The sequence below is a fragment of the Tamandua tetradactyla genome, chromosome 12 (assembly GCF_023851605.1).
Source record: "Tamandua tetradactyla isolate mTamTet1 chromosome 12, mTamTet1.pri, whole genome shotgun sequence".
Taxonomy (NCBI): Eukaryota; Metazoa; Chordata; class Mammalia; order Pilosa; family Myrmecophagidae; genus Tamandua; species Tamandua tetradactyla.
In genome coordinates, this window is record NC_135338.1 from 857,298 (window position 1) to 882,999 (window position 25,702).

The 25,702-nt window shown below is 40.5% G+C and overlaps 1 long non-coding RNA gene across 5 annotated transcripts in view; it reads right to left on the reverse strand.

Moving 5' to 3' along the window:
* LOC143651705 (uncharacterized) overlaps nt 1-24,109 on the reverse strand; it is a 110,479-nt gene extending 86,370 nt beyond the window's left edge. The window contains exons 1-3 of one of the 5 annotated variants that reach the window (XR_013160158.1): nt 23,932-24,102; nt 19,393-19,644; nt 13,272-13,588 (exon numbers count right to left, since the gene is read on the reverse strand). This is a non-coding gene — a long non-coding RNA (uncharacterized LOC143651705). Of the gene's footprint in view, nt 1-13,271; nt 13,589-19,381; nt 19,645-23,931 lie in introns of those variants that run through there. The other 4 variants (XR_013160156.1, XR_013160160.1, XR_013160159.1 and 1 more) reach the window with 4 other exon arrangements.
* Nucleotides 24,110-25,702: the final 1,593 nt, after the last annotated feature.

The window sequence follows — 25,702 nt, forward strand, 5'->3', positions numbered from 1 at the left end:
GAACATCAACTAGCTCCATCCCCCTACCCCATATTATCCACGGCCCCTTCCAACATGAAGTTAGAATGGACATAGCACAACACCCCTAAAGAGGGGAGAAAGATCAAAGGCGACGACGGAGTTATACAGAGGAGATAGGGTTTAACAAATGAGCATGCGTGCTGAATCATTGCACTGATACTTCTTTTAGTCCCCAGAATCTTAGAACAGCTAGAAGTAAAAACCTAAAATTGTGGAATTGTATCCCATACCAAACTCTGAAATCTATTCTACAACTAATTGCTGAGCTGTTACTTTGAAATTTATTGATTTTTTGTATGTATGGTACTTTTCACAAAAAAGGTCGATTGTGGTTATTAAAAAATAACATATATACAACCTGAAATTTCCCCTTTAAAGCACATTCCCTGTATTATTATTTCTTATACTACGTGTAAATCTACAATTACCTCACAATAAAAATGTTTTCTGTTTGAAAAAAAAATCCAGGGAACGAATTGCCTCATTGAACTGAAATTCCAGGCACTGTGTGCTTCACGTTAGTCTTAACCCGGCAGCCCTGAGCTGCCACCGCACATCCACTTCCTTTTCAGCCGGTCACTCTGCCTTCCAGGATGTGGAAGTGAGCTTTCCTCGTGGACAAACGATGAGACGGGGGCCAGCAGCGACCAGGGTTGGGCTTTCCTAGTCCCATTTAGCAATAGAGAGCATCTCTTCCCCCAACCACTGAACAGAACCTTCACTCGGTTTGGACTAACCAGTCACAATGGCCAGAGAAATTCCATGTGCTGAATACTTTGAATAGTGAATCAAGAGCCACCCCAGGGGAGAGAGGATCAATCCTATATAAATCCACATGACTGTTTCACTTTGGTGGCGGCAGAGGGGTAGCTACTTTGAGTAACCAAAAAAAAGTCGATTTTAGATGGTTAAATTTATGTTACACCAAAATGATAGCATAATAAGCTTCACCATGTTCTCGGGTTTTAGAATATACTTCCCAGGAGCATTCAAAGGGCCCATCTAAAGTCATACTCAAAATGATCTGAAATAAGACTCTCCGACTGGCCCTAGGGCCCATATATACCTTTTTTATTTTTCTTACTACAGGGTTGATTCCCTGCCTTCTCTGCACACTGTTCCCTCAAAGATTGGGGTAGCCTTAATTGCCTCTTCTTCAAAGTCTAACATCCCACATCCTGAGGGATAAGTAGATATGCAAAACAAAAAACGGGAGAGGGAGGACAAAAAAAATGCTATGAGGGAGTAATCTGACCACAGTGGAAAAAAATGTTATTTCAGAATAAAGTGGCATTTGGGTATCGGCTCAAAAATGAGTAATATTTCAAATGCTACTGAGAGGGCTGGGGTGAGAGTGTGTGCATATTAAAAAGATAATTTGAATAAAGTAACCGACAGTGGCTAGATTTTTCAGGCCAAGATTCTATAGCATAATGAATGCATGTGAGAAATTGTGAGGATAGTTTGTTTAAACTTTGAGCCAGAATGATTTATGAGCTCCATATTTTCATTAGTTAATTCTGTCAACAATTGAAGGGTAAATTGGAACAGATGTAAAGAAGAGAGGCAAATAGACAAAGGGGCCAGAACTAAGAAAATGGCAGTGAGAAGAGAAAGAAGCAGGGCAATTCAAGAGATGTATTAGAGTAGAATTGACAAGGCCCTTGTGTCTATTAAATGTGAGAGTATTTAACGAGGCAAAGATTATTTCATGGTTTTATTTGGATGGCATCATGAACTGAATGAGGAAAAGGACTGGATATGAGGGAAAGAACGTGCATTTGATTTAGAACATGGATCTGAAATGCTGGCAGAATATACATGGGGAAATGATGAGCATACTATTCCAAAATATATGTCTGAGACTTGGAAAAACAGTCAGGACTAGGGATGCAGAGGTAGGGCAAGTATGCATTATGAAATCTGAAGTCATGGAAATAGATAGGATAGTTTCTGGAAAGAATTTAGAGTCTTCGTAACAAATGTTTCATCTCAGGTACCAACACCAGTCAAGCAAGTGTTTTCTTGAAGGGCTTTATTAGAACAATTGCTCAAATTCTATTCATAGGAGTGCTATGATTAATTATTGATGTCTGCAAAGGTGGGAAAGAATACAAAGTAGATTAGGGAAGCAATTGAAGATATGTCATTCCCTTGGAGAATGCCTACAGTTTCAGGGAGATGGGAGATGAGCCAAAGAAAGACTAAAATCCAGACTGAAAGGACCCTTTCTAGACAAAAGGGTCCATAGTGCCAAATGCTAGTGGAAGGATTTGTGAGAAGGGCAGAGAAAAGCCATAGGTTCCTTGTTTCCCTCTAAGAGAACAATTTCATTATTATATGTTGTAGGGGCCATAGTCAGATTGTAGTGAGTTGAGGAAAAAATAAAAACAGGAATTGAGGAAATGATGTAATAAAGACATTTCTGAGTACTCTGGATTTATGAAATTGGTAGATATTGCATGCTAGAACTGATTTTGTTTATATAGTTTTTTAAATCCACATAAAATCTTTATAAGATTAGACTGCATCTGAATCAGGAAGAAAGTAAAATCTAAAGCTAACAATATCTACCATATAACTTCATAGCACTTCATCTTAAGTGATACGTTCTAGTACCATTAATCCACCTTTCCAGAACTATCTCACACTCATCAAACAACAAAGAGAAAAGACTAGGGAACTATTTCAAGGAAATTAGCTAAACTACCTGGAGCAGTGGTTCTCAAAGCGGGGTTCCCTGACCAGCAGCAACAGTACTACCTGGTGATTGTTAGAAATACAAATTTTCAGGTCCCATTTCAGAGTTAATGAATCAGAAACTTGGGGACAGGACCAGTCATGCATTTAACAAGCCCACTAGGGGATTTGGGTGACCACTCAAGTTACTGTATTGTAACTACACTTTCTCATTAAATAGGCCATTTAGTTAAGTTACTAATCCATTTGGTCTGCCTGACCTCGATTCTGCAAAGCCAATCTTTATCAAGGAGTTAGGGCCAATGATCAATCTGTGCTATGGGCGGAGGCTGGAGTGAGCAGCTTAGCATTTCCCAGCCCTACATGCATAAGGAAAGTCTAAAATAGAACCCGACCATTTAGATCAATAACTGTGGTATCTTTATTGATGTAACTGACAAAGAACATTAACTTTAAATGTTTTTTAAAATAAAAAAGTGAAATCCCCTTTTGTAATGAATATTTTATTTATAATAAAAATTAAGGTATGGTTTAATGGATATCTACACCATCAGTTTCAATGTGTTCTTTATAATTACCTTGAGTGACACCTTTGTTCCTTCTAAATTTACTTCATCTTTAACTTGTCTTGTAATAATATGAATATCTAAATAATCTGTGCTTCAGAATTATTTGAACTTGTAATGGTTGACATGTTTGTGATTCAGTTTTTAATTTATGTTTCAAAATTGTGCTGATCTGAAAATATTATGTACCCCAGAAAAGCCATGTTTTAATCCTGATTCAATCTTGTGGAGGCAGCTGTTTCTTCTAATCCTAATTCAGTACTGTAGGTTGGAAACTTTTGATTAGATTATCTCCAGAGCTGTAACACGCCCATTTGTGGGTGTGACCTTTGATTAGAGGGAGATGTGACTCCACCATTCCAGGTGGGTCTTGATTAGCTTACTGGAATTCTTTAAAAAAGGAAACGTTTTGGAGAGAGTCAGAAACATCTGAAGCGACAGAAATGACAAAACTGACAGAAACTTCAGGGCAGAGCTGACACAGATGCTGACATGTGGAGAAAAGAGACACAGATGTTTGGAGTCCAGCAGATGTTACCATGAGATGTTAAGCAAGCCAGAAACTGGAGAGGGCCAAGAGAAGCCAAGAGATGAAAGCCAGCCCCAGAGAGGCAAAGTGAGGGACCCCTAAATGAGCATAAACTGAAAGCAACAGAGCCCAGGAGCAAAGGACCAGCAGATGCCAGCCACGTGACTCCCCAGCTGGCAGAGGGGCTCCTGAGCCACAGACATTTCTTGAGTGAAGGTAACCTCTTGTTGGTGCCTTGATTTGGATACTTTCACTTCCTTAGAACTTTGAACTTGTGACTTAAATTCCCCTTTTTAAGAGCCATTTCAGTTCTGGTGTATTGCATTCTGGCAGCTCACAAATTAACACAAACATATTTACAATGAATTGTTTTACTTGTCAATATATTTTAAATTCACTACCACCAATAAAATTCAGGTGCTTTATTCCTCCCTTTTTTAAACCCAAATTTTATTTAGTGCAATGAAAAATCACATATCTTAATGTCCATTAATAACCACACAATAGCATCAAGTATCACATTTCAGAAAACATTCTAAACATTTTATGAACATCTACCTCAAGACCATTTTATTGAAAAACTGTCAATATAAAACAATTTCTCCTGCCTCAAAATTAATAATCCTTACAAATCACAGTTTGGCTTGAAAGAAAGAAGAGAAAAAGAATATTTGCAAAACCTCACATAAAACTACATCTAGTCCCTTCAATAATGTACATTAATAAATTCATTTTCTTCTAGTGTAGATTGAACAAACTGAGATTTCTGACTTCTGCCTAAATTTGTCAGATTATTTACAAGTCAGCATGTTGTTTTCTGCTGTGCAAGCTCTCCTTTTAAAGTCCTGAACTTCCGTGGAAGACATTTCTGTGTCTTTTAGACACAGAAATAAATATTAGTAAAATAATAATAAACAGCTGAAAAAAAACACATAACCCTGTCATGCTTTCTGGAGCTTAAGACTCCATTGGAGAATTTCATCTGTTCGAGGACCAAGCAGAGGTGAGAAACATTTTTCCAGGTTTAAAACAAATCAATACAGGAGTATAAAGACTTTCCAGTTGTTACTTATTAACTGCCAGCTCAAACCATAAGAGGTAAAATGTATCATTACCAGATTGGAAATTAACCTTCGTTGCCAGGGTTCAACAGGTCTTTCTTTCTTTGGTGTTGAAGAGAGAGCATGACTAATGCTTTGGAAGTGATTTCCAATATTGTATACATACAAAGTATCATTAGTAATACTGGTGGGCCTTTAACTTACATCCTTTACCTTTTCCAAAGTTTTCAAGACATAAATGTTTCACAAATAAGGGCTCACTACAAATCCTGGTGGTACAGTTTGGCACTTCTTAAAAAGATTCCATTTTACACATGATTTTTTCTTACGTAGTATCAGTATGTACCGTTTTTCTTCTGTTATGAAGACATTCCATCTTGACTCATATAGCTATATTACTTTTCAACTATAAGTACAGAATACAATACCTTGTTGAACAAATTAGGACTATTATCATTGTTCAAGTCTGTCTAGAACATGAGAAAGAGGTGGAATCATTACCATGAGGAATAATTTTCATATGTGAATTTTACTAATATTTCCAAATTTCTCTAGAATCTGACTGTAATTATTTATATTCTTAACAAGAATGTACTTAAATTTCCACCACCTCTATTCTAATTAAAATTAAACATTGACAAAAAAAGATTCCATTTTATTTCAGTATATGGTATTTATAGAATAACAGTCTCAATACTTTTATCTTATGAAAAAGTGCTCTCAATAGAATCACAATTACATTTGAATTTTGAAACATAAGTAATATATGTAACCACATAAGAATAGAACAGTGCTTGTTCTCTGCAGAAAAAGAACTTCTCTATTTCTTTGCAAAACATTATATTGGACTTCTGCAGAATCAGGAAGTAAAATTAACAATCTATTTTCACTGTCCTTGATAGAGAAATTCTAAAATTAATCAGCAGGAAGTTGCAAATGTAGATATTATCCAAATTTTAAATCAAGCAAAATTAGCCAGAATGCTTTGAGATGAAATATTTGATTACCTTTTGTTAGTTGAGTGTTAAAAAAGAAAGCCCTTTTTGATGAAATCTTTAAAAATGCATGAATAAATACTTCCATAATTCCACTTTAATCTTCCTGTGACAATTGAGACACTAACCTTCTCTTTTTTTCATGTGCTATTGCAGTCTCTATATAGACCCTGTTTCCAGAGCATAGAAGCTTGCTTTTTCCTAAGACAGGGCTGCAGCAAAGATTTCTGATTAGGTACATGACATCCCTACCCCCCAGGGGAGGGTGGGGTGCACATGCAGTCCCCACAATAAACACAAGTTGTGCCGTGGAGTGCCCCCCCATGTGGGGAAATTGCAGGGGGCAGCAGGTACCGAGGGCAAAGGTCAGGCTCGCCCTGGGCAGACCACCTTCGGGGGCACCACCTTACCTGCCAGGTAAGGTACAGGTACATGATATTTTATCATAGCCATTTTATGTGGTCATTTTGATGTGTTGATAATTTAAAGCTTTCTTAACATGAAATTAATAAGATTGGCATCTGGTAAAAAAAAAATTAAAACAGAACTGTGAGGTGTAAAAGGAAAAAAAATAAAATCTTGCTCTTGAACCGAAAAGTCTCACTCCCTGGAGATAACCTGTTACTAGTTAAGAAGTTCTTCTGTAGACTTCCTTGATGTATACAAACGTGTATATATATATACATCCTTTTAAACGCTCATTTTAACAAAACTGAGCTATACATATACGTGCTGGTCTGAATCTGTGGCGGACCCCAGAAAAGCCAGGCCCTTTGATTCTCATTCAATATTGCTGGGTGGGAGCATTTTGACTGTTTCCATGAAGATGTGACCCACCGAATTATGGGTGGTAACTTTTGACTAGATGATGTCCATGGAGGTGTGTCTCCACCCACTGAAGGTGGAGTTCCTTACTGGAATCCTTTAAAAGAGGAAACATTTTGGAGAGTCCTTTCTGGTGGAGCCACGTGAAAACCAGCAGACGCCGCCATGTTCGCCATGTGCCCTTCCAGCTGAGAGAGAAACGTTGAATGTCGTTGGCCTTCTTGAACCAAGGTATCTTTCCCCAGATGCCTTAAATTGGACATTTCTGTAGACTTGCTTTAATTGGGATATTTTCTAGGCCTTAGTACTGTAGACTAGCAACTTATTAAATTCCATTTGTTAAAAGCCATTCCGTTTCTGGTATGTTGCATCCCGGCAGCTAGCAAACTAGAACAATATAGTTCTCTCAGTTCTCTTGACTTAGAAATATGTCTGAGAGATCTACCTAATTTTAATGTCTGCATATTGTTGTATACTTGTAGAATAGTTATATTCTCTCTTATTCTAAGTGTACATTTAGGATATTGATAGGTTTTTAAAATTACAGTGATGCAGTAACCACCGGTGCTTGTTTTAACCTATTATGTACCCCAGAAAAGCCATGCTTCAATCCTGACCTAGTCTTGTGGGAGCAGCCATTTCTTTTAATCCTGATTCAACACTGTAGTGTGAAACTTTTGATTAGATTATCTCCATGGAGCTGTGGCATGCCCAATCGTGGGTATGACCTTTTGATTAGGTGGAGATGTGACGCCACCCATTCCAGGTGGGTCTTGATTAGTTTACTGTAATCCTTTAAAAGAGGAAACATTTTGGAGAGAGTCAGAAACGACAGAAGCCACCAGAGCCACCAGAGCCCACACGACCAGAGACCTTTGAGATGAAGAAAGAAAATGCTCCTGCGAAAGCTGTTGAAGATGCCTGGAGAGAAAGCTAGCAGATGTCGCCATGTGCCCTTCCAGCTGAGAGAGAAACCCTGAGCAACATCAGCCTTCTTGAACCAAAGTGTCTTCTCCTGAAGGTCTTAATTTGGACATTTTTATAAACTCCCTTTAATGCAGACATTTTCATGGCCTTAGAACTGTAAATTTGTAACTTAATAAATTCCCCTCTTTAAAAGCTGTTCTGTTTCTGGTATATTGCATTCCGGCAGCCTACAAACTAATACACCACCCTTCAATAAAAATCTTTATGCATTTATGGGCAATGGGATTGATGAGTGAAAGGTTTGGCATATTTATGATGTTTATAGATATTGCCAAATTGCCCTACAGATATGTTTTGTCAATTTACAGTGCAACTAATGGTATATGAGAGTACCAGTTTCTTTAGTCATCACCAACACTGGCTGAATATTATTTCACTTTCCATTTATTCACTTTGATGAACAAACATATCAATACATCAAAAATTATTTTTATTTTGAATTTATTTATATACAACATTAGGCATTTGTTCAAATGCTTTTTTTTCTTTGAGCTATACGTTCATGTCTTTGTCAATTTTTCTTTAGGCTTTCTTTTTTTTTTAAGTCTTACTGATTTGGTAAAAGCTCTTTGCATATTAACCCTTTCTCTGTCATACATATTGCAGATTTTATTCTAAAGAACTATTCTATGTAGCCAATAACAAAAAAATAGGGCCACTCTATATGTACTAACATGTAACTATTTCTAAAGTATTTCCAAGTAAAAAAAAAAGCAAAGGGAATAAAAATATGCTGTTTTGTCTACCAAAAACAGATTATACACTAAAATGGTCATTTTAGTGTCCAAGGCTGCTTGAAGCAGGCAGCATGAAATGGGTTCAGTTTAAATAATTGGAATGTATTTACTTACAGTTTGGTAGCTGAGGAAATGTCCAAATCTAAGGCATCATCAAGGGGATGCTTTCTTCCTGAAGACTGGCTGCCTTCTCTGCCAGATGACAAGGCACATGGTGGCACTGCTGGTCTCTCCCTTCTATCCCAGTTTTTTTTGCTTTCAGCTTCTTGCCTCCATGGCTTTCTCTCTCCCTCTAACCCTGTATTCACTCCATTTATAAAGGATTCCAGTAATGGGATTGAGACCCATCCTGAGTGAGGTAGGTCAAGCCTTAACTGAAGTAGCCTCATCAAAAGATCCTGCTTACAATGGGCTTAACCCCCTAGGAATGGATTAGCTTTGAGAACTTTATTTTCGGGGGTACATGCAGTTTCAAATCACCACAATGGTACAAAGTATCTGTGGAAAGATATCCAAAAAAGCTGGCTGTAATGATTGCCTTTGGGAGGGGAGTTAACTTTTTAAAGTTTCAGTTTCTTCCTTGCTATAGCAAATACCATGCAGTGGTTGGCTTAGGCTATGGGAATTGATTGGCTCATGGTTTTGAGGCTGAGAAGTCCTTTTTATTTGCAGAAGCCATGAGTTTTGTTCACAAGCTGGAAATTCACAGAAGGAAAACTGTTAGGATAAATGCAGTTTTCTCCATGCTGCAAGGGAACAAGAGCTGTTTTCCAGCCCCTAGACATACTAATAATGAGTAGGGTGTTTTCTTTTCCCTTATTTCTCTCTTGCCAATATGTGGGATTTTAAAGAAGATAGAAATGTCATTCTGGGAGTAATATTTAAACTCTCAGGAGCTGACTTATAGTATTGAGAATGAATTCAATTTTAGTCAAGTTTTCACTAAATGTTGCTTTAAAAATCTCAACCATTCTTTATATTGTGAAGAATCAAAACCACATGGGAAAATTTATGAGATTATTGGGTGGCGTATTAGTTAGGGTTCTCTAGAGAAACAGAATCAACAGGGAACACTCGCAAATATAAAATTTATAAAAGTATCTCACATAACCATGGTAATGTAGAGTCCAAAATCTGTAGGGCATACTGTGAAGCTGACGATTCCGATGGAGGTCTGGACAAACTCCACAGGAGAGGCTTGCCAGCCGAAGCAGGAAGAGAACCTGTCTCTTCTGAATCCTCCTTATAAGGCTTCCAGTGATTAGATTAAGCATCACTCATTGCAGAAGACACTCCCCTTTGGCTGATTACAAATGGAATCAGCTGTGGATGCAGCTGACGTGATCATGATTTAGTTCTATGAAATGTCCTCATCACAACAGACAAGCCAGCACTTGCCCAACCAGACAAACAGGTGCCACCACGTGGCCAAGTGGACACATGAACCCGACCATGACAGGTGATAAGCTACAATTGCTTTGCTTCTCATTTCAGATGTCATGTAAATAAAGGTTTATATTTTTCTAAAAATAATCATTTTGGGGGATTTTAAAATTAACTTTATTTTCTAACTGGCTCTTCTTTACTTATGGGAAAGCTATTGAGTTTTGTAAATTAAATCTGTAATAGCTGCCTTTTAGGGTTTTCTTGTTGTTTCTGAGGGGAACCCATTCTGTCATTCTTGCACCTTTTTGCTTCAGCCAGTAAGATAGGAAATGTCTGTCAAACTTCCATCCCTTGGGAGGTTTTAGGGGAGATGCAGCTGTCCCTAACTGAAAGGAGGAGAGACTGCCCAGTGAAACACTATGTCCGTGACATCTGTTGTGTACCCTTTCTGCGTTGGGTGGAACTGATGTGGAAAGGACCATGGCTTCCATGTGGCCCATCTCTTTGACTGTGTTTAATGTAGACCAACCATAATCCACCAAGCAGCCCCTACGTGACGTGCTTGCACTGCTCACACACGCTCCCATTTCAGCACGGACATTTGAGCTCCACACTAGATTGTTTCATGTGAAATTTCTGGTTATTTTGCCAAGAAAAATTGAATGGGCCAGTGGCCACTAAACTTTGTTGATTCTGCATTAACCATAAATTTTTTAAGTATCCATCCCAACATCAATTTATCCATATGTACTATAATTATATGTTGTTTATATTATAACATATATGAAATAAGAATTTTTAGATTAAGTGATATCTAAAATAATTTTTACTTTAACGAGTAAAATATTTTGCCTTCACTAAAACTATTAAAATTTTCATTATTTTTGAAAATCTTGGTTTAACACTTTGGATACATAGTTCCTTAAAGGTCTGACATTACATTAGCTCTATTCCAATTCTTGTTTCTAACGTCTATCATAACTGAAAAACGCATCTCAAAAATATATTTAGATTCAAAGGGAAGTAGTACAAAATCAAGATACACATCTTTCAGCCCCATACCCCATTTAAGAAATGGTATTTGTTGAAATTCCACTAAAAATCTCAATCTTCTCTAATGCCAGTCAGAATATACTGCATTTTTATATTTCAGAAACAGATTTAAAATCCACTGAAATACTTTTTAGAAAAGTTTCAAACAGGTTAGAAAATTCTATTTGCGAATTTCAGTGCACAGATAAGAAATTTTTATAGTGACTAACATCATTTTCAACAATAAACAAAAAATAATAGAAACATTTCCAAATAGCTGTTTTCAAATTATAAGTTAGCTTTAGATAAGCAATTTTAAATTTTCCATAGTTAAAAGGTCATCTTTTCCTGGAAGGAACAGATAAAGTGCTCTTTTTATCCCCTTCAACATCGCATACTGCCGAGATGCACTTCTCAGCACAGGAAAAGCCAACAGATTTGGAACACTTTTCTTTTTTGTAAAAAGTAAATGTGTAACTCATCTTCACTTTGGCAGCTCTTTTAAGAGTTTCACAACAAAATACAAGTGAGCCTGTCAGTGGTATGAAAAATTTTATGCCCATGCTACAGATAATTAAAGTGTACTGTAAAGATTCAACACTGAATTTTTAAAGTCTTGTTTTAATTACAATAACTGGATCAATGATATTCTGTAGAAGTTTCTACAGTTCTGGCTCTAATTTTCTTTTTATAATAACTTGCCAATGAAGAATTCAGGGATTTTACTTCACATGTGTTATTTGCTCTGTAACCACATTCCAAAAAATTCACTTACTCTAGTGAAAGCAGTTGCTCCATGAAAAAAATGTTGTATTTTTCCATTAAAAATGATTTTATTAAAGAAATCATTTATGATTGAAAACATATTTTCTCTGGGATATCTTTCCTTTAATGGCTTACAGAAAAATAGTTCTTCCTGTATTTCACTATTGACTCAGAATTTGGCAAATAACATAAACAGAGACATACTAGAAACATCTGTTCATCCAACTTAATAAGAACTGCCAAAATGGCACAATTTGTTCAAAAACCTGTTTCTTCAAATTTTCCACATTTTCTATACATGCTCCCTACAGTATGTGTTAACTAAAGGATGTGTTTTAGTTTGTCCCCTTTTTAAAATTCTGTAACATTTTAGTTACAAATACTTTACTAGTTGTGCTGGTCTGAAACTGTTGTGTACCCCAGAAAAGCCATGTTCTTTAATCCTGATTTAATATTGCTGGCTGGGATCCTTTTGATTAAGCTTTTTCCATGAAGATGTGATTCAACCATCTGTGGGTGGGACTTTTTGATTGTGTGGTTTCCATGGAGATGTGTCTTTCAAAGTGGGTCACTTACTAGAGTACTTTAAGAGGGAACTATTTTTGAGAAAAAGCTTCAGAGCTGACACAGACAGAGAAGTTGGGAGATGCAGAAAGAAAATGCCCCTAGGGAAGTTGTTTGAAGAAGCTGGGAGAAAAAGTAGCAGATGTCACCATGTGCCTCCCCAGCTAACAGGTGTTGTAGATCCATTGGCCTTTCCTAAGTCAAGGTATCTTTCTCTGGATGCCTTAGCTTGGACATTTTTATGTCCTTGGAACTGTAAACCTGTAATATAATAAAGCTGCCAGAATGCAACACACCAGAGATGGATTGGCTTTTAATAAAAGGGGATTTATTTCATTAGTTCTTCAGAGGAAAGGCAGCTAACTTGCAACTGAGGTTCTTTCTTATGTGGGAAGGCACAGGGTGGTCTCTGCTGGTCTTCTCTCCAGGCCTCTGGGTTCCAACAACTTTCCCTGGGGTGACTTCTTTCTGCATCTCCAAAGGCCTGGGCTGAGCTGCGAGTGCTGAGATGAGGTGTGCTGAGCTGCTTGGGCTGTGCTATGTTGAACTCTCTCATTTAAGCACCAGCCAATTAAATCAAATATCATTCATTGCAGCAGGCATGCCTCCTAGCCGACTGCAGATGTAATCAGCAATAGATGAGGTTCACGTACCATTGGCTCATGTCCACAGCAACAGAACTAGGTGCCTTCACCTGGCCAAGTTGACACCTGAATCTAACTACCACATTCCCCTTTTATAACTTTCTGGTATACTGCATTGGCAGCTTTAGCAAACCAAAACACTAGTGAAATGCAAATTGGCTTCCTTTTAGTTATTCTGTTTTTTGTTTTTGTTTTGTGTTTCACTATTAAGAAACCTCAGAAATAAGAACTCTTAGAACTGATTGTAAGCATATACCACTTAATTTAGAGAAGTTTTAGGAAGTATAGCATTGTGTGTCACGTAACTTGAACTTCAGTGGAAAAGATTGTGGAAATTTAGCTTCATATTCTGGCTGTATAGATTTAAAATAACATGCTAATAGTGATGTTGCATATTATCATTAGCTAATATCTCAAGCCATTAGAGTCACTTATGGCAAGATTCAATTGCTAGAAAAAGTAGGTTGAAATCTATATTTTACATTGCTTCTTCATAGGTTCTAATTCTTTTAGCAAACTTCTTGTTCAAGCTGATCAAATTGTCATCTTTATCAGATATTTCAACACTCTTCTGTCCTGGAAGAAAGAATAGGCCTAGATTAGCTATTTTGTTATTTTTGCTTTGGCTTTTATTAATGATCTCTCTAGTCCTTGGCTTCTCTGCATGACTATTTTAAAATCATATGTCCACTGTACTAGACTGCATTCCCAAGAAGCAAAGCCTGAGATGGTGATTCTTGTGCCAAAGATTGTTTGGGAGTGCCCTCAGATGGAACCTGTTAAGGGAGTGAAGAAAACAGAATTGGATAGGGAAAGAGATGTTAGCAAAGACCTGGGTTCAGCTGAAGTCCACGCAGTCTGATCCCACAAGGAGCTGGAGTGTGGATGGTATCACCGAGTTGTCCCACATTCATGTAAAGGGAAAGTCTTAGTACCCCCTTATCATTCAGTCATTGGCTATTGTTGGGGTGGAAGGGTGGTGCATATACAACCTCCCTGTTTAGGTAACTCTTATCATCTAAGGGCATTTCTCCCAAGCAGAAGAGTTACAGTCGAGAGTTGTTGGCATCCAAGAATCCCAACATTCTGGAATGGATACATGGGCACCAACACCCATTTTGTGAGGTCGTTTTAGTTAAACCTAGATATTATAATTTGTAGATCTTTTGCTTAACCGTTGTACAATGTATCACAATACACTGAAAATGAGCAAGACAGTGAAGGTGACACTTTTTAAATTCCCGTTCCTGTCCTTGGAGACTCCTCACCACATGTGACCATCTGACCTTCAGGCTGAGGGAGGAAGCAAGGGTCAGTCCATATATAAAATATCAGTAAGAATTAATTTTCTGTTTTTTAGATAAAAAGGAACATAAATAAGAGTTCTGATACCTTTTTTCCTGAAGCTCAATGAGTCACCAGGCAAACCCCATTTTGGAGGTCACTGCACCCGACCTCCACGTTCACGCCCAGCGTGCACAGCCCATGCACCAGACCTTCACGTTCACGCCCAGCGTGCACAGCCCGTGCACCCGACCTCCACGTTCACACCCAGCGTGCACAGCCTATGCACCAGACCTTCACGTTCACACCCGGCGTGCACAGCCTGTGCACCAGACCTTCACGTTCACACCCGGCGTGCACAGCCTGTGCACCAGACCTTCACGTTCACACCCAGTGTGCACAGCCTGTGCACCTGACCTTCACGTTCACGCCCAGCGTGCACAGCCTATGCACCCGACCTCCACATTCACACCCAGCATGCACAGCCTATGCACCAGACCTTCACGTTCACACCTGGCGTGCATGGCCTATGCACCAGACCTTCACGTTCACACCCAGTGTGCACAGCCTGTGCACCCGACCTCCACGTTCACGCCCAGCGTGCACAGCCCATGCACCAGACCTTCACGTTCACACCTGGCGCGCACAGCCTGTGCACCCAACCTCCACGTTCACGCCCAGCGTGCATGACCTGTGCACCAGACCTCCACGTTCACACCCAGCGTGCACAGCCTGTGCACCCGACCTCCACGTTCACACCCAGCATGCACAGCCTATGCACCCGACCTTCACGTTCACACCTGGCGTGCATGGCCTATGCACCAGACCTTCACGTTCACACCTGGCGGGCACAGCCTATGCACCAGACCTTCACATTCACGCCCAGCGTGCACAGCCTATGCACCAGACCTTCACGTTCACGCCCGGCGTGCACAGCCCATGCACCAGACCTTCACGTTCACACCCGGCGTGCACAGCCTATGCACCAGACCTTCACGTTCACACCTGGCGTGCATGGCCTATGCACCAGACCTTCACGTTCACACCTGGCGTGCACACCCTGTGCACCCGACCTCCACGTTCACACCCAGTGTGCACAGCCTATGCACCCGACCTTCACGTTCACACCCAGCGTGCATGGCCTGTGCACCAGACCTTCACGTTCACACCTGGCGTGCATGGCCTATGCACCAGACCTTCACGTTCACGCCCAGCGTGCACAGCCTGTGCACCAGACGTTCACGTTCACACCCAGTGTGCACAGCCTATGCACCAGACCTTCACGTTCACACCTGGCACGCACAGCCTATGCACCAGACCTTCACGTTCACACCCAGCGTGCACAGCCTGTGCACCCGACCTCCACGTTCACACCCAGCGTGCATGGCCTATAAAATGTGGGACTAGAGAAAGCTGGTCTTCTGCATCCTTTCACCTCCCCACTCAGTGCTTCCCCTTCTGTGGGAATCATGTCCCACATTTGCCCTGTCACTTCACACCTCCTGTCTTCAGGTTTGCCAGAATCCCCCCTCCCAGGACCACCTGCCTTTCACTTACATATACCACCCAATGTGAGATATGTGTATCACATTATAATGGTGATAAAACAATGTGATGAAGCAAAACGCAGTCCTAAGGCAGGCACAAATCACTCGAGAATTTCATATATGACGAAGATAACATTCACGTGCGTGGGAAAACATACATTATACAGATAGACAAATGGTGTAAGTAAACTTGTATTCTTAAATTACCCAGGACTTCTGGGGATCCCCAAGATCCATTCAAAGAGGCTACAAGTTCTTCCCTTTTCCCACGCTCTATATATGTGAGTCCAGACTTCCTTCAAATACTTTCATCAACATATCACAACAGACTGAGTATAAAAGCAGCTATGAAAATACAGATGTCTTCTACATACCAGATATTAAAGAGATTTGCCAGAGTGGCTTTTCTTACTACCTTTTGTTTGTTTTGGAAATAGTAATTTTAAAAAATATGTTTATGTTAATGTGTAAAGGGTTTAACATTGTTATTTTAAAATGTATAAATAGTAAAACTCTCTTTGGATTTCTAAAATGGTAGATACTGATAGACCTTGCTCACATAAACAAAAGATCTTTTGGCATCCTCAGTTTTTGAGTACAAAGGGGTCCTGATGAGGTAGAGTTAGAATTAGGGCAGTAGCTGGTTGAGCAAAGGGCAATTTGCAAGAAGCAGTCAGACCTCAAGGAGGAAGATACCTCTGAGAGGTACAGCAATAAACAGCAGCTGGGGGTCAAATAACTCTCTGCTGAGTGTGCCATCTACAGAGAAGGGTGCAGCCAATCGAACCCACCTGAGTCATCTACGCTCAAGCATCAACGGAAGGGAAAAGGGGAGGGTAGTAAAATAGTTAATAAAAATTGCAAAAGAAACAAAAATCTGTAAAAGCAGATTGCACCACAATACTGGGGCCTCTTGGCTCTCATGTCTTCCTTTGCGAAAGTGCCCGCATGTTCCTTCTCCCATACATTCCTAATAAATTTTCTACCTGCTTACTCTATGCTGTGCCCTTGAATTCCTTCTCACAGCATGGCCGAGAAACTGGAAGCCAAATCTGGCAGCACTGAGACCAAAAATTTAGAAAAACACTTGTCTGGAACTCTTTCCTGTTCATCCATATTCTCTCTCTCTCTCCCTCCCCTTTTGCTGTCTCTCTCTCCTTCCCAGCATTATTGTGTTCCACCTTGTAGCGTGGATATTTGCATCCCTTTATTTTGAAAAGAGGAACTCTGTTTGCCACAGCACCCACCCAGTGCTTTGCTTATAATAGAGCCTCAATCACTTTGCTGAATTAAAAAATTGAATGTTCTCTTTGTCTTCTTCCACGTTTGCTCTCCTTTTCAAATGGCACCTTTGCCTGACTCAGCTGCCCTTTATAAATAGCCACCAACTGGGTCTTTTTTTTTCCCCTTTCATTACTAAACCTTTTCAGGTGCATGGTCCTTAACTCCTGGCTAAGCGTGGTGACTGGGTGTGGAGAGTACAGGAACTTAGTCTTGCATCCAGCTAAATTATAAACTAGCCTTTATCAAGTACTGGTACTATCATATCATTCTTACTCGAGAGCCTACAGAGCTCCTGTTTACCGTGGTGGGCATCAGCGCCTCTGCCTGTGTCCATCTTCACAGCTTCATCTCACCTACCAGCTTCACCTTCCCTTAAACCAGCACTCAGCCTCTCCGGTCAGGCTGACCTCGCCGGCTCCCACAGTAAGCCCTGAGGACACACTCTGTGTACTGGTCACTCACCACCTGGCTAGATGCCATCCTCCCCATTATGTCGTCTTGGACTACTTTTTCCTCCTTCACATATAATCGTAGCAAACATGCCTGGCATGCGTCGATTTCTGGCTAGAGATTGATGATAAAAAGTAGAGTTAAACACAGTTCCTGTCCCCTCAGGAGGGTATCCAATGGGAAAGACAGATGTGGCCATAATGAATGCTATGTTCCAAGCATTTGAAATGCATTATCTCATGTGATTCTCAAAATAACCCTATTAGATCAGTGGTCCTATTGCTCCAATCTAAGAAATGAAGCAAGTGAGAGCTCAGCAGTTATTCAGCCCTCCTTTTCACGTGCCTAGAGATTGTCAGACTTTCTACAGCTCTGGAGCCAGAGTCCTTAATTGCTCTCTTATAATACTTTCTGACTGCAATAGAATGCCAGCATCTGGGCAAAGTGGGAAGCGAGGAGTAAAAAGCCTTTGTTTCTCGGGGAGGGAGAGGGAAACACAGGGAAGAGAAAGTTTTGTCGTCCCTCCATAGAGCCACAAGCAAATAAACCAACGTTATCAAGGACATGGAACTATGACAGTGAGAGACACACTTGGGCAATACATTGCTCTTTCTTTTGGATTTCCTCTGGAATAGATAATTGTCCATCCTGCAACCAATGAATTAAAAATTAACAAGCGATTATGATTACTGAATCGTTATATTGATGTTTTTCTTTCTATATTGTAGAACAGGCAGTAGTTAATATCTGAAATAACTGAAACTCAGCAAGTCTCACTCCTGTTATACTTACTATTATAATGTCATCCTAGCTGGTCTCAGCTTTGCTATTGCAATGGTCATTATCTCCCAGTCTCAGCTCTGTAGAGTTACTATTATAATGGTATTTATGGCCTAGACTCAGCCCTGCCTATAGTCACAACTGTAATGATTATTCTAGCCTAGTCTCAGCCCTGTGTGAGCTAACCACTGTATGGTAACAGCCCGCCCTCCCCTTGCTTGAATTCATGAAAACCCTGAACTCCTTCGACTTGGGGAGATAGATTTTTGGGCCCATGAACCATCTGATCTCCTGCTCCATGTGTGGCATTAAACTGTTTCTTGCAGATCCCAGCGTCAAAGATTGGCTGTTACACGCACTGAGCAGAGGACCCACTGCTTTTGTTTGGTGTCAACTATTTCATTTTATTTCATTAAAGCATTAAATTCACTGAAAAGTATTTTCTATGCGCCTGTTCTTGTCATTGGACAGTTCAGTGGGTATGTTATTCATCCTTCTGTGCCCACAACCTGGCACACTGCAGGTTCGCCATACGAGCTCTTCAATGAATGAGTGATTGGCACGCAGGCTGTGTGAGGATGGGGAGACAGTCTGATGGACAAGACCAGAAGGCTGGGTGAGGTCTGGTTTTTAAGGTGCTTAAGAGCACACTGCGGAGACTTAAGCATTATTATGTGAGCAAAAGGGAACAGGGAAGCTACAAAGGTTTTCTATTAATCATATATATTTTTTTCCTGAACTAATACCTGTCTATAGTTTCTAAACATTTGTCCTAAATGTATTAAAATTGAAAATATCCAGTGCGTGCTGCACTTATCCCTATTCCCCAGGCTATATGCCAGGCAACCTTTCCTAACTTTTCTACTTGTTTACCCATTTATAGCCATATATCTTAACAAAGATCTTATAGAGTTATTATTTTATTTATTAATTGTAGACATTGTCTTCACACCATACTGGATTACCGCTTTGTTCTTCCATAGTCCACCCCTTATACCCAATATGCAAAAGTATTTCCCCTCTCTCCATGATTCTACATCACAATTTTTGGTTAAATCAATAATTATCATTTATATTATTATAACTATGCAAATGTATTTTACAGTGAGCTAACCCTTGCAATGTGACCCCTGCTTTTCTTGGACTTAACAGTCATCTTTCTTTTTATTTGCCTGATTATTTTACATGCCTAAATGAACATTTTTACCAAATGTTCCAACATACCTGCCACTCACTTATCAGTGTTGTTTGCATGTACTTCCTCCAGCTTTCCACTGTCATTCCAGACCCCGCTGTCCTCTTGCTCCCGTATGAACTGCTAACGCCTCAGCTCTGCTATGCCGCAGGTATCTTAGGTCTTCCCTTGACAGCCACCCAAGGAATTATTTTTGCTTCTCTACTGAGTTGGAGACCTTCTTTCTAGATCCCAAGATTTTGTTTGTTTGTTTACTCCACTGTTTTGTTGAAACACATCTTCCAGTTGTTGCCTAAGGGAGAGCGCACAGGAGATAAAGTTTTGGAGCCCTTGAATGTCTGAAGATGACTCTATCCTACATATATTCTTATGCTTGTAGAGGTACAGAATTCCACCTTGAAAATCATTTTCCTGCAGAATTTAGAAGGCATTGCCGGTATTGATGTGGAAAGGTCCAATGCCATTCTGATTCCTAACCCTCAGCAGATGTCTTTTTTTATTCTAGATGCTTTCTGGATCTTCTCTTCGTGCGTAGGATACTGAAACTTCACAATAATATACCTTAATGTGAGTTCTCATTCGATTATTTGGGCATTTAGTGGAGACATGTCCTTTTCTGGGACATATTATTTTATTTCAGTGATAAATTCTCCTCAATTTTCTCTCTTTCTGAAACTCCAATTAGTTGAATTTCCTAGATTGAGTGTCTATTAAAAAAATTTTTTCCTATTAATTTTTCACATCGCTTTGCTTTTTCTTTGTATTCACCCTTCTGGAAGACTTTTCTTCATTTCTAGACTTTTTTGTTAACTGATTTTTTATATATGTATGTATAATGCTATATATTATACATCATATGTGTTATATATTAATATAGTAATTATATAATATATATGTAATTGTGTAATATATAAAGGTTAATAAGAGCTTCACAGCACAAAGGACATGAAAGTATCCAGGTGTGCCCTGAGACAAAATCTGATTTCATGTAACCACAGACTTGAGATTGCTGAACACCAGATCCAGTATCTCATTGTGTGAATGGCTGAATTGTAGTATACACTAAATTCCTAAAGTTTCAGGGAGTTTGCTGTTAAATTGTGGGCAGCCATTGAAAAGGAGGGGAACCTAAAAATTCAAATGGGGACATATGGGTTGATAATGACAGTGATGGGGACATTGAAACCTTGGGTTTTGTGAAATGTCTTTGAGTCTTTCCAGAAAAACTTGTAATGATCCGCCTCGAGGAGTCAGCCGCCTGACCTCCACGTGACGAGATCAACCCCAGAGGAGGTGGGTGATAAACCTGCACCCACCTCCTCTGAGGAAACAGCTCTCACACCTGTCCGAAGAGGTTAACCCTGTTTCCCCAGATGAAACTGCAATGCAGTACCCTGAGGTAGTTGGCTTGCAAAGTACTTCTGCTTCTTCTCTTGACCTTCCCCCACTAACCCTCTTTTCTTCCAGATCTATAACTAGACTGAAGTCCAGTAGGCCCCAAAAGGTGAAGTACAAAATGTGACCCATCAGGAGATGTACTAGACTCCAAAACATTGCAGGATTTTTCCAATTTGTATAGACAGAAGTCAGGACTATGTGTGGGAATGCATTTTAAGAGTGTGGGATAATGGTAAAAGTAATATAAGGCTTGATCAGGCTGAATTTATTGATGTGGGTCCATTATGCAGAGATTCTGGAATCAGTGTTGAAGCTTGAGGGGTTAGAAAGGGTTCTAACAGTCTGTTTGGGTACTTGACTGAAACATGAACCAAAGGTGGCCTACATTGCCTGACGTGTAAATGCCAGAATTTCCCTGCAAAAATGTAGATGAGGGGACCCAAAGATTTATAGAGATTGGAATGTTGGAGAGAATTTATCATGTAAGACCTGTTCACCCACCCCAGGCATGTCTAGAAGACACACCCTCCACCAGGACTGTGATGAGTACATTTGTGAAACAAACTCCACCATCCCTGAAGGGCTCTGTGGTTTCTCTTCTCTGTAAATTAGATATTACTGTGAGAACTGCTAGCAGTGAATTTGGATACTTAAACACAATGTGGATGATTGGATCCTGGGTTGTCAGAAGCCAAGTGGCAGCACTTCATCTCCAAAGACAAAGTGGGCATGGCTGCCATAATGGACAGCATACTCAAAGCAGGAATCAAAATAGTCTGACTCACAGAGAGCTATGGCATTGGGGGGTACATCATGGGATACCTAGAAGTAAAATAGATGGGCAGTCTACTAAATTCTTACATGATCTATATAAGAAGAAGAATTCTAGGTCAAGTGAACAAACGTATCATGAATTACAAAAACAAAAAGTCATAGTACAGTAGTTAGTTCCCAGATGTTCTAGTTTGCTAGCTGCAAGAATACAACACACCAGAGATGGATTAGCTTTTAATAAAAGGGGATTTATTTTGTTAATTCTTCAGAGGAAAGGCAGCTAACTTTCAACTGAGGTTCTTTCTTACATGGGAAGGCACAGGTTGGTCTCTATTGGCCTTCTCTCCAGGCCTCTGGTTTCCAACAACTTTCCCTGGGGTGATTTCTTTCTGCATCTCCAAAGGCCTGGGCTGAGCTGCGAGTGCTAAGATGAGGTATGCTGAGCTGCTTGGGCTGTGCTACGCTGAGTCTCTCATTTAAGCACCAGCCAATTAAATCAAACGTCATTCATTGCAGCAGGCACGCCTCCTAGCCGACTGCAGATGTAATCAGCAACAGATGAGGTTCACGTGCCATTGGCTCATGCCCACAGCAACTGAACTAGGCAGCTTCACCTGGCCAAGTTGATAACTGAATCTAACTACCACACCAGACTTGAGACAATTACAGGCCCAGAGTCCCTTGAACGAAGGAAACATGATGTCCCCTTGTGAAGGATCCTGCTACACTGCCAAAAATTTATACTGGTAACGTTCCTTTCAGCCTTCCTCAAAGAGACTTATACCTTTTACCAGGCATGGTGGTTTGAAGTTGTATGTACCACAGGAAAACATGTTCTTGAATATTATCCAATTCCTGTGGGTATAAACCCATTGTAAGTAGGATCTTTTGATGAGGCTACTTCAGTTGAGGTATGAGGCACCCCATTCAGGATGGGTCTTAATCCTATTACTGGAATTCTTTATAAATAGAATAGAATGTGTGTTCATGTGTGAAAGAGAGATAGAAAGCCATGGAAGTAAGAAGCTGGAATAAATGAAACCTGGAAAAGAAGAGGGAGACCAACAGATGCCACCATGTGCTTTCCCAAGTGTAAGAGAAGCCAAGGATCATAGGGAAGCCAGCTTTCAGGAAAAAAGGAGTGCCTTGATTTGGACATTTTCTCAACTTCAATGCTATAAGCTAATAAATTCCCACTGTTCTTAAGTTAAGCCGTTTCTTAGCATCTGTTTTCAGCAGCCTAGGAAACTAAAATACCAGGGTAACTGTGCATTAGGATAAAGGAAATGCCAGGCATTTCAGGGATTATTAGACACTGGTTCAGAAATTCTATTAATCCTATAATAGAATTATCAGCAATAGAACTAGGCACCTTCACCTGGCCAAGTTGACACCTGAACCTAACTACCACATATCACGTTCACTGGATCTAGTGAACAAGAAGTGGCAACTACTCTAGACTTACTAGTAAGGCATTGCATGATACAAGATAGAAGATAAATCCCACAAAAATTCAGTGGTCTCCCACAACACTGACAATTCCAAGCATTCAGTGGTAGGGGCATGGTGTGGGGCATGTTGAGATAACCCTTCTAAGGTGAAGGATAATTAGTTGCATCTGGCTCCTATAGCCAAAAAAAGAGGAACAATATCTAGTTAATATCTTTGGGTTTTGAAGGTGACATTATTCCTCATTTGGGAGAGCTACTCTGGCCCATTTACTGCGTGATCTGAAAAGTTGCTGTTTCAGTTTGCTAAAGCTGCCAGAATGCAACATACCAGAAATGGGTTGACTTTTTCAAAGTGGATTTATTAGGTTACAAATTTACAGTTTTAAGGCCATAAAAATGTCCAAATTAAGGCATCAAGAGGAAGATACCTTCTCTGAAGAAAGACTGCTGGCATCTGGGGTTCCTCTGTCTAATGGGAATGCACGTGGCAACATATGCTGGTTCTTCTCCCCAAAATGTCTCTGAGAATCTGTGGGTCCTTGCTTATCTCACCCAGAGCATTTCTTCTCTAAACTCTCTCTCTCTTTCTCTCCATGAGCTCTCTTAAAGGACTCCAGTAAAGGATACAGACCAACTTTGATTTGGGTGGGTCACCATTGAAACAACCAATCAAAAGATCCCACCCATAACAGGTCCCCACAAATGGATTAAAGGAACATGGTTTTTTCTGGGGGACATAACAGATACAAACCAGCGCCGGCGCTATTTTGAGTGGGGGTGGGAACAAGAGGTCCAGGCTATGGTGCAACCTGCTCTAGACTTTGGCCATATGATCCAGGAGATACAATGCTGCAGGGGCTGTCAGTGGCAAGTCCAGATGCTGTCTGGAGCCTTTGGCAGGCCTCTATAGGAGAATCATAATACAGACCATTAGGATTTTTGAAATAAAATCTTACCATCCTCTGCAGATATCCACTCCCCTTTTGAGCAACAGCATTTGGCCTGCTACTCGGCCTTAGTGGGGACTGAATACTTAATCACAGACCACCAGCATGTCATGAGACCTCAGTTACCTATTATGAACTACATGTTGTCTGACCTTCCAAGCCATACATAAAGTTGGGTGTGATATAGGGGTGTCACATCATAAAGTTGGGTGTGATGTAGGGGTGTCACATCATAAAGTTGGGTGTGATGTAGGGGTGTCACATCATAAAGTTGGGTGTGATGTAGGGGTGTCACATCATAAAGTTGGGTGTGATGTAGGGGTGTCACATCATAAAGTTGGGTGTGATGTAGGGGTGTCACATCATAAAGTTGGGTGTGATGTAGGGGTGTCACATCATAAAGTTGGGTGTGATGTAGGGGTGTCACATCATAAAGTTGGGTGTGATGTAGGGGTGTTACACCATAAAGTTGGGTGTGATGTAGGGGTGTTACACCATAAAGTTGGCGTAGTATAGATGAGACAGGGCTTGAGTGCACCCTGAGGTGCGAGTTACACAAGGAAGTGGCCAAATGCACATGGCTCCCACTCCTGGCACATCACCGTCTCTTTCCCAGCCCACAGCTATGGCTTCTTGGCAATGTTCCTCAGCTGATGGAAGAACAGAAAACTTGGGCCTGATTTTACAGATGGCTTTGTGCAGTATACAGATACCACCCAAAGTGGAGACCTACAGCACCATGGCCCTTTTCTGGGGCATCCCTGAAGGACAGTAGTGAAATCTCCCCACTGGGTAGAACTCTGAGCAGTGCACCTGGTTGTTCATTTTGCTTGGAAGGAGAGCTAGTCAGAGGTTTGTTTGTATACTGACTAATGGGCTGTTGCCAATGGTTTTTGGCTGGATGTTAAGGCACCTGGAAGGAACATGATTGGAAAACTGGTGACGAAGAAGTCTGGGGATGATGTATGTGGATAGACCTTTCTCAGTGGGCAAAAAAGATGAAGATGTTTATATCCTATGTGAATGTTACCAGAGGGTGATTTCAGCAGAGGAAGGTTTTAATAATCAAGTGGATTAGATGACCCGTTCTGTGGAAACCAGTTGTCCTCTTTCCCCAGACACTCCTGTCATTTTCCAATGTGAGGCTGAACAAAGTGGTGACGGTAGTTAGGACGGAGGTTATGCATGGGCTCCGCAACATGAATTTTCACTCACCAAGGCTGAACTGGCTATAGCCGTTGCTGAGTGCCCAATCTGCTAGCAGCAGAGACTAATACTCAGTCCCTGATATGGCACCATTACCTCACATGATCAGCCTGTTCCCTTGTGGCAGGTTGGTTATATTGAACTACTTGCATCATGAATCAGGTGGCATTTTGTTCCACCTGGAATTGACACATACTCTGGATATGAGTTTGCCTTCCCTGCATGCGATGCTTCTGCCAAAACTACCATCTGTGAACTTACAGAATGCCTTATCCACCATCATGGTATCCCACATAGCATTACTTATGATCTTGGGACCCATCTGACAGCAAATGAAGTGCAGGAATAGGCACATGCTTTTGGAATTTACTGCTCTTACCATGTTCTCCATCATTCTGAAGCAGTTGGGTAGATAGAACATTGGAATGGCTTTTTGAAGACTCGATCATGGCACCAAATAGGTGGTAGTGCCTTACAGGGTTGGGGCAATATTTGCCAGGAAGCTGTGTATGTTCCACTCTCTGGTGCTGTTTCTCCTGTTGCCAGGATCCACAGGGCCAGGAATCAAGGGGCA